At 36.5% G+C, this 8,582-nt stretch overlaps 1 pseudogene across 1 annotated transcript; it reads right to left on the bottom strand.

Annotated features, from left to right (window-relative positions):
- Positions 1–1,607: 1,607 nt before the first annotated feature.
- On the bottom strand, positions 1,608–2,517 carry LOC311186934 (acyl-coenzyme A thioesterase 9, mitochondrial-like; annotated as a pseudogene). Its single transcript has one exon. The product of its transcript is annotated as an acyl-coenzyme A thioesterase 9, mitochondrial-like (transcript).
- Positions 2,518–8,582: the final 6,065 nt, after the last annotated feature.

The following is an 8,582-nucleotide window of genomic DNA, read 5'->3' as shown; positions in this document are numbered from 1 at the left end:
TCAAACTATCACTATTTGCAGATGATATGATAATATACATAGAGAACCCCAAAATCTCCACAGAAAAACTAATTCAACTCATCAATCAATTCAGTAAAGTGGCAGGATACAAAATCAACACGCAAAAGTCAGTAGCCTTCCTATACACAAACAATAAATCTGAAGAAGAAGAAATAAAAAAAAACCATCCCTTTTATTATCGAAACAAAAAAAATCAAATATTTGGGAATAAATCTAACAAAAGAGGTAAAGGACCTATACAAAGAAAACTATAAAACACTGTTAAAAGAAATAGAAGAAGACACAAAGAAATGGAAAGACATCCCGTGCTCATGGATTGGAAGAATAAACATTATTAAAATGGCCATCCTACCAAAAGCAATACAGATTCAATGCTATTCCAATCAAAATCTCAATGGCATTCTTCAAAGAAATAGAACAATTATTGATGAAATTCAAATGGAATCACCAAAATCCCCGAATAGCCAAAGCTCTACTGAAAAAAAAAAGAAGGAAATGGAGGCATCACACTCCCAGACTTCAAACTATACTACAAAGCCATAATCATAAAAACTGCATGGCATTGGAACAAGAACAGACATACAGACCAATGGAATTGAAAAGAAAATCCAGAAATAAACCCACAGATTTATGGTCAACTAATCTTTGACAAAGGAGCAAAGACTATGCATTGGAGCAAAGAAAGTTTGTTCAATAAATGGTGCTGGGAAAACTGGGTTGCTACATGAAAAAGAATGAAGCTTGACCACTACCTCACACCATACACAAAAATCAACTCAAAATGGATTAAAGAACTAGACATAAGACCTGAAACCATAAAATACATAGAAGGAAATATAAACAAAACACTACGGGATTTGCACATCAAAGACATCTTTACAGACACATCACCCAAAGCAGTGATAGTGAAGACAAAGATAAACAGCTGGGACTACATCAAATTAAAGAGCTTCTGCACAGCAAAAGAGACAATAACAAAAACAAAGAGAAACCCCACCAACTGGGAGAACATTTTTGCACCCAACACTAATGATAAAGGACTGATCACAAAAATCTGCAAAGAGCTGATGAGATTCAACAACAACAAAGAAAATAATCCAGTCAAAAAATGGGCAGAAGAGCTAAAAAGAAACTTCTCTGAAGAGGAAATGCAAATGGCCAACAGATATATGAAAAAATGTTCAACATCACTTGTAATCAGGGAAATGCAAATCAAAACTACCATGAGATACCATCTCACACCAGTGAGAATGGCACATATTAAAAAAACTAGCAACAACAAATGTTGGCGAGGGTGTGGAGAAAAAGGAACTCTTCTGCACTGTTGGTGGGAGTGCAAACTGGTCCAACCATTATGGAGAGCTGTGTGGAGATTTCTGGACCTACTAAACATAGAGCTTCCATATGATCCAGCAATTCCACTCCTAGGTATTTACCCAAAGGACACAGAAACATCAATTCCAAAGAGCACCTGCACCCCTATGTTTATAGCAGCACTGTTTACAATAGCTAAGCTTTGGAAACAACCCAAATGCCCAAAAATAGATGACTGGATCAAGAAGATGTGGTACATATATACCATGGAATATTACTCAGCATTCAAAAAAGATAAACACATGCAATTTGCAGCAACATGGATGGTGCTGGAAGGGATCATGCTCAGCGAAATAAGCCAAAAAGAAAAAGAAAAATACCGGATGGTCTCACTCATAGCAGGAATCTAGAAAACTTAAATAAGGGACCAGGAAAATGAATATAAGAAAGTGAAAATCAAAATCAACAAAAAACTATGAACCAGAGACACTTTTTGGGGGGTGGGGGGCGGGAGGGGAAGGATCAGGGTCAGAATGGGGCGTTTGCAATTGTATGGGGGAATATAAAAATAAAATTTATTATTTAAAAAAAATAAAAAAATTAAAAAAATAAAACTAATGGCAAAAAAAAAGAAAATGCATGCATTGTGCAAGATGAAAAATGATGTAAGAATTATATAAAATAAAATATTAAAAAAAATAAAAATGTTCCAAGCCCTTCACTTTTGAATTCTCCATCCACACTGCATTGGGGGCAAACCTCAACTTTAAAAACTTACTGTCTTTGGATCCAGCATGCTGAGAAACATCTAATGTGTTTGTCCTCTACTCTGCATTGGGAGCCACTTTCAGTAACAACATAGGAGCTAAAAGCAATCCTTTTCTCCCTGTTCAATTCTTCTTGTCTGAAAAGCTCCTCTTCATTCAGACTTTCAAGGATGAGTGGATTTATAAATGTCAGCCCTCTATTTTCAGAATTACAAGCCACCATTACAAAGGTTGCATACAAAACTTAACAAAAGTCATGTTTCTGTAACTGAAACAACTGTATCTTCACTTTCATGGATGTTTTCCCTACCAGCTAACATGGCCACTGAACTTGATGTCCTGTTCTGAACTTAAGCTCTTCTTACACATTTCAATCTTGTCCACCAAGGTTATTAACTATTGATACAAAAGCCATCTCAGCTGAATGATTTTCTGGTGCACATTTAGCACCAAATCCTTTTTTTAAACATTTATTTGTTTATTTATGCATACAAGAGCTGGGGCACAGGCCAGAGATGTGGGGGTGAGAAGATTCACCAGAGACAGAGTTGAGGGCAGTACAGGCAGACTGACTGAAATACACTGCTGAGGGGAGCAGTGGGCAAGACAGGAGAGGTCTGCCTCACCATGTGGGTTGCTCTCTGGTGGGCCGGGGATCAAACTTGTGCTGCAGAGGATGCGGATTACTTCACAGTGCGTGCTTAACCCCTTGCGCCAACAGGGAGGCCCCCAATTCTACCAAATCTTACAGTGTTTTGAACCATCAAATTTTTTTTTTCATAATTCAGGCTCACTGCTGAAAGATAAGAGAACATCAACAAAACTGTCTTTCATTTTCCTAGGTGGCAGTCCTTTCTGTGACTCAGTCAAAAAAAAAAAAAAAAACTACGAAGTAATTTTGTTTGCTCCATTGCTTTTACATGGTTTCTCCTACTAACCATGGATACTCCTACTAACTCCTGCAAATCAAACTTAATAGATGTTCAACACTGTTTCTCAGGATTCTGGGAGCCTTGTTCAGCCCTCTGCTAGGTAAAAACAGCCCTTTATTCAAGGTGCAAAACCGCAGCACTACCTGCCTCATAGCATTCGGCAACAGCTCATGTCACCAGAGACCCGTGTCCGTGGCCCAAAGGTTGGTCAACTGAGGGAAGAAGGAGCCCTGATCTCACTCCCCAGCACTGCACCCTTACAGCTAGGCCCACCCAGTGCTCCCTGGGGCTAAAAATAGTTTTTATCTTTCATTGTTACTGATTGAAAACAAAAATCATGAATGCATTTAAGACTGGCATGCTTTGGAAAAATACATTAGTCAGATGAAATTATATAATATTGGATGTAATTTGTTTTAAGAAGCTAAAAACGTTGTAACCAAATAACTACATGTTATAGATATAGAGTTGTGCTATAACTGGATTAGCAATATTATTGAGCAAATGATTATAAACTTACATTTTAATATAAAAAACAAGGAAACATATGTAGGCAACAGCTGCCACCATTAACTCAAGAAATCTCCACCATGGAAAGAAGTATATTTTGTTATTCTTCAGTCTGTTCAGTTTGCTTTCCTGCTCCATCCTTAATCCCTATCCTTTCATTATGAAATACATGTGTTCATATTGCTTTTACATATTTATTTTCTAAGTTAACACTTCTACTAAAAATTTCACTTCATCTTTCCCAAAATCTATCAAACAACACCCTCCATGAAGACAGAAACACTTGTATATTTCTACTGAGCCAAAATCATTGATAATGTTTTTTTTTTTTAACCCAATAGCCATATAGGACAGAGCTATACAACAACAGATAAAATCAAGAACAGTATAGTAAATTCTCAGTTATGTATGTGTGGATTCATAATTTGTGGAGTAGTTCAATCAAGCTGTGCTTTAAAAGGCATGTTTTGAGAGACAGAGAGATTAGAGACACCTAGTTAGACAACTACCTTTCTTTTTCATTTCTAAAAGTTTTTCCTTAATAGTAGGCATTCTCAAAAAATATACTTATAAATCACGGAAAAAAAGGAACTCTCCTGCACTGCTGGTGGGAGTGCAAACTGGTCCAACCACTATGGAAAGTTGTGTGGAGGTTCCTCAACCTACTAAAGATAGAGCTTCCATATGATCCAGCAATTCCACTCCTAGGTATTTACCCACAGGACACAGAACCATTAATTCCAAAGGGCACCTGCACCCCTATGTTTATAGCACTACTGTTTACAATAGCTAAGCTTTGGAAACAACCCAAATGCCCAAAACTAGATGACTGGATCACGAAGATGTGGTACATATACACCATGGAATATTACTCAGCATTCAAAAAAGATAAACACATGCAATTTGCAGCAACATGGATCTCGCTGGAAGGGATCATGCTCAGCAAAATAAGCCAGAAAGAAAAAGAAAAATACCGGATGGTCTCACTCATAGCAGGAATCTAGAAAACTTAAATAAGGGACCAGGAAAATGAATAACTATAAGAAAGTGAAAATCAAAATCAACAAACAACTATGAACAAGAGACACTCTATGGGGGGGTGGGAGGCTGGGCGGGGGGGGGGTTTGGGGTCAAAATAAGGGTGTTGCAATTGTATGGGGAATATAAAAATGAAATTTATTTTAAAAAATAAAATAAAATATAAAATCTACCCAGAAAAGAAAGAAAAAAGAATAAAAAAGAAAAAAAAAAGAAATATGAACCAGCTCAGCAAAGTGGCAGGATACAAAAACATCATGCACAAATCAGTTGCCTTCCTATATGTACCAACTAGGAGAAGAAATTAGCAAAGTCATCTCATTTAAAATCTCACCAAAATAAATTAAATGCCTAGGAATTGATTGAACAAAGTAGGTGAAGGTCCTATAAAAGGAAAATGATAAAACACTGTCAAAAGAAATAGAATACACCAAAAATGGAAAGACATTCCCTTCTCATGAGTAGGAAGAATCAATGTCAAAACGGCCACTCTACACAAAGCAATCTATAGATTCAATGTAAACCCTATAAAAATCCCAATGTTATTATTGGAAGAAATAGAACAAAGATTATGGAAATTCATATGGAACCACAAAAAAAAAAAAACCTGAATAGCTAAAGCTATTCACTTACCAAAAAGCGGGGAAATGGAGGTATCCTGCTGCTGGATTACAAACTATACTATAAAGTCGTTAATTAAGGAACACAAACACACCATTAAGGGAATAGATTCAAAAGCCCAGAAATAATAAAACCACACATTATGGCAACCAATATTATGATAATGAAGCCAAGCATATACTCTGGATCAAGGAAATTCTCTTCAATAAGTGGTGCTGGGAAAACTAGATTTCTTCGGGTAAAAGAATGAAACTAGACCATTATCTTACATCATACACAAAAATCAACTCAAATTTGATAAAAGATTTGGATTCTAAGATCTAAAACCTTAAAATATATATAAAAAAAATAGGCAAAACACTCCAGACATACAGAAACATCTTTGTGGACTCATTTCCAAAAGCAAGGAAAATAAAGGAACTAGGATTATATCAAACTACAAAGCTTCTGTACAGCAGAAGAGTTAGTGATCAAAACAAAGAGACACTCTACTGAATGGTAGAAAATATTTGCATGCCATATATCTGATAAGGAATGGATATTGAAGATCTACAAAGATATTATACAACTCAACAAAAATAAACAAAAAAGCCAATAAATATGGAAAGAAGAACTAAAAAGGCAATTCTCCAAAGAAGATATGAAGATGGGCAAAAAACATATAGAAATTCTGTCATCATCACTGATCACTGGGCAAATGCACATCAAAACTACAATGAGATACCACCTCACACCTGTGAGAATGGCCCATATATATAAATAACAACAACAACAAAAACAGAAAGAAATGCTAGTGAGGGTGTGGAGGTAAATAAATCCTATTACACTGTTGGTGGGAATGTAGACTGGTCCAGCCTCTATGTAGAGAAGTGTGGAGATTCATCAAAAGATTAAAAATGGATATATCATATGACCTATACATTTTAAAATTATATATTTATTCAAAAGTAAAAAAAAAACTAATTCAAAAGGAAGTCTGCATTCCAAGATGTGGAAACAACCTAAATATCCCAATACATATGAGTTGACCAAGAAGATGTTATGTATGTATACACAATGTAATTCTATTCCATGATCAAAAAACATAAACTCATGCCATTTCCAGCAACATGGATGCAACTGTAAGGGCTTACTCTAAGTTAAGTGAGCCATAAGCAGAGAGATAAATACCAAATGATTCCACTGTTCTGTGTAATCTAGAGAAATCAAAGAAAGAATCAAAGAAAAACTCTACAACTTACCCTTGCAAGAAGATCATAGATCTGAGACATTCAGGAGGGAATGGGGAGACATTCAGGAGGAAGAGGGGGAGAGTATAAAACAAAGGGGTGTTGAGCACGATGGAATATGGTAGAGAACTATGGGTGCTTTGCTGTTGGAAAAATTTGGTGACTCCATCTGAGGGGAGAAATCCTATATTTTGAAAAAATAAACAAGCATGTTTTAAAAAAAAATTCTCTGATTGAAAATTCATGTAATTACATTTATAACATGAAATATTCTGATAATTAAATAACATTATTTAATATTTATGGTTGATGTTAACAGGAATGCAGAGAATGGACCTCCAAAATCTGTTTGCACATAAAAATAATGAGAACACTGTCAAAAGTTATTAAAGTGAACTTTTCTAGATACAACCAAAGTCCTGAAATAATCCAAGGAGTGTTTGTTAAAAAACAAACAAACAACAATAACAAATAACTAGCTGACCCTTAAAACAGAAAATGTTTCATATCCTCTCCCCAGTCATATGGTGAACTTGAAAGCCAACAGACTCACATTCATTATAGCCATGAGAACCAGCAGCCTAAAGGGCAACAAAGGAGGTAGCAGAATGAGTTTAGAACTTCCCTAAGGTCTCATTCCTATAGAATTATGAGACCCTAAGGTCTCATTCCTATAGAATTATGAGACCCTAAGGTCTCATTCCTATAGAATTATCATTATCTGATGTGTTCGGTAGTCTTTGGGACACTTGACACATATAACTCGTCTTTGCTGTTTTATTGATGACTTAGAGTTTAGGCATAGTAAACATATTTTTTGAAGTATGCTTATTAAAAGCAATTAGAAGCAATTGTTTAACAGCACAACTACCTTAAATCATAATAATAGTTGGGGCAAACTAGAAACTAACCAAAAATATTAAAGAAAAGTCTGGGAATGAGGTGTCTATAGGAGACATTGAAATATCTCCCACATATTCCAGGGGATCTAGAAGAACATGTGCATAGCTATGCATGTGTACAAGAAAAACCTCAAAAGTCCCTAATCATTCACCTTTGACTGACCCTAAATCTGTGTGCAACAGAAAGCAAAGGCTCAGGCAAAGTTAGCAAATGCCTTCTAGAGTTTTGAAAGTGTGTTCCAACATACTCATCAAATCCCTTGGCAAAAGTAAAGAGATATATTGGTTGAAAACATTGAAAAAATCTTGGTTGAACCATGAGCTAACAAATCTATTTCAAGCAGGGGCTTCCTTGGTCACACACAACAAAGAATATAGAATTTACATAATTACTTCAGAAGTCACTACCAATTCTAACAATAAATGCTGGGAAAGAGGAGAGAAACTTATTTCCAGAGTTGCCACATTATATTATATAAAAATTCAGTTTTCAACAACAACAACAAGATGAAACATGCAAATAAATAAGAATGATGGCCCAGGTGATCTCAGCAAATTAATGGAATAGTATGTCCCTTTCTGATATCCCACCCTCCCCCCATAACAACAATAATTTTAGAGCCACCAGTGGAAAAAATTGCTTTGTAGATTTGGGATCCAACTAGGAGATTGTGAAAACTCAGTGCTGCCTAATATCAGTGAGGTCCATTTTGAGGTCCATATCCAAGTACCTGGCTCACCCACCATTTTCCTGACTACAGACCTAAAAACAGCTCCATACCCCCCTTATGGACTCAGCTAGAGTCCCACTGGGCCATGATCCAGCCCCCATTACCATATGACAAGAAACCCAGGAGGAATTAACCATTCCCATGTTTCAGGTAATTGGCTTGCAGACCATAGTTTTGGTATGGACTCTGAAGTGGCCTGTAACTCAGTTCTATTCCTTCTCATGGAACCCTTGGGGCAAGCTCACTGAACTTGGGCCAACTCTAGATTGTCAAATAGCCTGGGTAACTGTAATCCATATTTTCCCATCAGCAGTCTTTGAGCAGTCCTGCCAGCCAAGGGATAAGGTGGGAGAAATGTGTGTGTGTGCCCTGAAAATCCTGAAATAACTTGTAATATAGCTCCAGCCTCTTCTAGTCATGATCAGGGAGCACTCCCACCCATTCACAGTTCTACTGGGACATATGCCCATCAGTGCCTCAACGGGCAGGTCAGCAGACTTCAGTTTGATATCAGATG

Source organism: Talpa europaea (genome assembly GCF_964194135.1).
Source record: "Talpa europaea genome assembly, chromosome: X".
Lineage (NCBI taxonomy): Eukaryota > Metazoa > Chordata > Mammalia > Eulipotyphla > Talpidae > Talpa > Talpa europaea.
The sequence above is the reverse complement of the archived record's forward strand: the minus strand, read 5'-3'. Positions and strand labels throughout refer to the sequence as shown.